At 30.7% G+C, this 3,847-nt stretch overlaps 1 pseudogene; it reads left to right on the top strand.

Annotated features, from left to right (window-relative positions):
• The first annotated feature begins 714 nt into the window (after positions 1-714).
• LOC109860600 lies at positions 715-2,673 on the top strand (annotated as a pseudogene).
• Positions 2,674-3,847: the final 1,174 nt, after the last annotated feature.

The following is a 3,847-nucleotide window of genomic DNA, read 5'->3' as shown; positions in this document are numbered from 1 at the left end:
CGGAATCTAACATACAAAACTACACATGTATCAATGCAGATCAGAAAATCGGAATAAGCAATAGCGATAAAATTTCCGACGAGTTGGAATTCTGTGTTAAAAATTGTGTTATTTCTATTGCTATCGCTATTCCTTCCATTGTGCAAGGGGCTTAAAGAGTTTATATTTATAAATAACGGTAGGAACAGCGGAATCTAACATACAAAAATACACATGTATCAATGCAGATCAGAAAATCAGAATAAGCAACAGCGATAAAATTTCCAACGAGTTGGAATTCTGTGTCTAAAACTGTGTTATTTCTATTCGCTATCGCTATTCCTTCCATTGTGCAAAGGGCTTAAATTCTCAGTACTGCCAGTAACGGAACAGGGGGTTGGACTTGTGCATATAGAACAAAAGAGAATCGCATGTTGTGCTTTACCGCGCATTTCAATATGTTCAAACTCAAGCAATCACGAGTAAGTTCCACTTGGCGCAACAATCGCGAGCGTAGGTCGAGTTTACAATATTCTGTTGCATTGGTCACTTTACCAAACATAACCAATGCGATTGGACAATGTGGACGCGACCTACGCTTGCAATTGGTACAAGTGACAAGAAACACCGAAACTTTCTCTGTAACCGACGCGCAACTCGAAGCGGAGCTTCTTCATTCAAATCAGGTAGTTTTCACTATTTTTGTCATTTTTCACGTAACTATTCGTGATATGCATGTACCACAAAGTGTCGGACGTTCGAAACAACAAGTATTTAGTATCGCACACGCGTCGAAAACGATGCAAGGCTGTCAAAGTGTTTCGCGGCAGTAGCATTTCCAAGAACCCGGTAGAGCACTTCCAAGAACACGGTAGAGCATTTCCAAGAATGGCCAGCGCAAGTACGTTTCTTTTCTAATTGTTTCGTTATTTCTTCGCGTTTGTTGCTATCTAGCGCGCGAATATCGGTAGTTCGCGAAAATTAATACATGTCGCAAAGTGACGGGTGTACGCATTGATAAGTTGTATCGCAAGTAGAGCTTGCCGTCCGTCCTCTTTTCTCTGAACACCGTCTTTTTCTTGGAATGCCGAAGACGGGTGGATTTTCCAAAGACGTCCGCAGTGATTTATGCTCGTCCGGTGTGTTAGGGAATCTTGTTGGTAAATATTTTACTTTATTTCTCTCGCGTTACTCTGAGGTTGGATAGCTATCCGTCCTCTTTTTTTCCCGGACATTTCATGGCAACCCTAATCGCAAGTGATAGTGAAGCATTACAACCAATTATGGCGCAGCCATTTTTTTTGTCAGTAATATTACGAATTCGTATTACGTCTTGACTATGAATTCAATTCACATATTGAAAATTCATACTCTTTTTGTAAATGTTTTGTATATTATAGTTTTTATATAGTAGAGAAACAAAAAGTTACATGTACATATAGATGTATACATATTGAATTAAGTGTAATAAATATGTTTACATATTTTACAGATTCCAGAATTAGAAGGCAGTGTAGGACATATCAAACAGTGTGTACTATTTGTAAACAAGAAAATGCATTATAAATGTAGAATGACTTGCAATTGAAAAAGTGTGAACAATGGCTTTTACTCGACTTATTTCTTATAATTGGAGTGTGATTCCGGGCAGAAGGTACGTTTACATTTATTTATTTTGATAATCAAGTTTTTATTTGTTTATATTTATGTAGATTTTTCTATTAGCTGGCTGAAAGAAGAAAAGTGCAACAAGTGCAATGATCTGATTTCAAGTGATACTGTGGATCTTTTAAGAGGAAGAGAATCTTAAATCGGTAAGCTGAAAACAAATTTTCTGCGATTGTAGTTCACGATTTACGACAATGGATATTTATTGATGAATAAACGTGACGAACGTTCGAATCCGCAACAACTATTAGCCGCACTAGTGTATGACACTAATGTTTTAGATTTTAAAGGACTATAAAATGACGGTCGTTAAACCGGGAATGACTTCCGATCAAAAGAAGGTGGAAATTTGTTCGCGAGATAAATCAGAGACATTGCTTAGTAAGCGTAACAATAAATATAAACTTGAGTATAAATTTTACTATTAAAGCAATATCGATCAGATCTAAAATGAAAAGAATAGAAATTTAAAAGTTTGTTAACATGTTAAAATATTATGCAACATAATATTACCACGTTGTTTATGTTAAACATATATAAAATATGGAATGGCAATTAAATATGAAATTAAATATGAAATTTCCTCTTTTATGCTTTTTCAGGATGCTGGAAATTGAAACATATGAATAATTTAATAGAATTACACAATAAAACGCCTGTATGGAATGATGACACAATCATATATGCTAAACTTTCATAGACGAGTAATTTAGGCATATGTAAAAAATTTTCAAGTTCATGATGGTAAGACAATGATAGGAATGTTTAAATATTTCTATTTTATATGCTATATTTATATATAACTGAGAAATATTATTCAGCCTCTATCGATTTATATATTTACAAATTTATTAAATTTAACTTATACTGATGAAATGTAATCTAATTTCAGTGGACTATATTGTAATGCAGTTTTGTCGAGTCTTTGAGGATGTTTTTACAATGGATTACAGATTTCCTCTTTGTACAATCCAAGCATTTGCTATTGTTTTGAGTAGTTTCGACAATAAATTAGCCTGTGGATAATAACAAAGCCGATTGATTGTGAACAATCAAGTAAGTATTATGTGTGTACTTGTTTCCAAATTATATTACTTTAAGTAGTTACCTTTCTAATGAACAATCAGTAAGGATTACCTGATATCACTCTGATTCGGGTACAAGACGGTATCAAACTGTTACAAAAACTTGATCGCATGAAATGAGAAGTGATATATGTACGTGTTCACTTTTTTGTACTTTATCATAACACAAATATATTTACAAATATTTTAGATTCATTTTTATTATTCAATTTTTATTTGGTTTTTTGTAATAATAAAATATATTTAAATTATCATTTATTGTTATATTACGGGAAAGTGCAAAAAAAGTTCTTAAAACATTAGTTGTTATATAGCCTACAAATAGATATGATATAATTTTATTACAGTGTTTTTCGTATGTTCTAAAGCATCACAGTTAATCGTTTTATTATCGATAATATAAAATTTCAAAGAACGTAACTATAATTCTTATAAAAAGAAAATTGTTTTTTTTTTCTGTGGTATATTAATATATAAAAATTAACACAAAGATATAATAAAATCTATTNACATGTTTTATGTAATAAAATATATGCTAAGAAATATATTAATTGAAAGAGTAATGAACAAAATTTTGCACCTCTTGTTACACGATATTTTTTTGTTATGATTACATGTATATGTTTATTTCTTTAAACAATTTAATATAATAATTAACAATGTTCTAGTAATAATTTGCACATTTATAGAGTTTAGAAAGAAGTACATGTATAAAAATCTATGATCAATTTATTATTTTTTATTATCATGTGAAGAGATGTGTATTTTGTGTCAGAAAATTCTGAAAAAGGTGAAACACATGAAAGCTTGAAAATATTAATATATTAAGCATTAACTTTTATCGTTGAATGTTTCCAATGAAAATTCAATATTAAGTAAGAAACTGTTTTAAGTGACTTTTGTTTTATTATCAATACGGAGATGTTTCCCAAAAAATTACATAAAATTCTTATGTGTGTATTATTTATAATTTTCTGCATATTACATGTTCTTATATATTTTATATTATTTTTTTATGTTATTTGCAGTATGCATAAAGAATTAATTAAAGATTTTAGTAGTTTATAGACTAAGTTAATTATGTACATACACAGACACAAGATGTCATCTTAAAA

The sequence above is a fragment of the Pseudomyrmex gracilis genome, unplaced genomic scaffold, assembly GCF_002006095.1.
Source record: "Pseudomyrmex gracilis isolate BER0280 unplaced genomic scaffold, ASM200609v1 scaffold_421, whole genome shotgun sequence".
Classification (NCBI taxonomy): domain Eukaryota; kingdom Metazoa; phylum Arthropoda; class Insecta; order Hymenoptera; family Formicidae; genus Pseudomyrmex; species Pseudomyrmex gracilis.
Note: the sequence above shows the minus strand (reverse complement) of the source record. Positions and strands in the feature narration are given on the sequence as shown.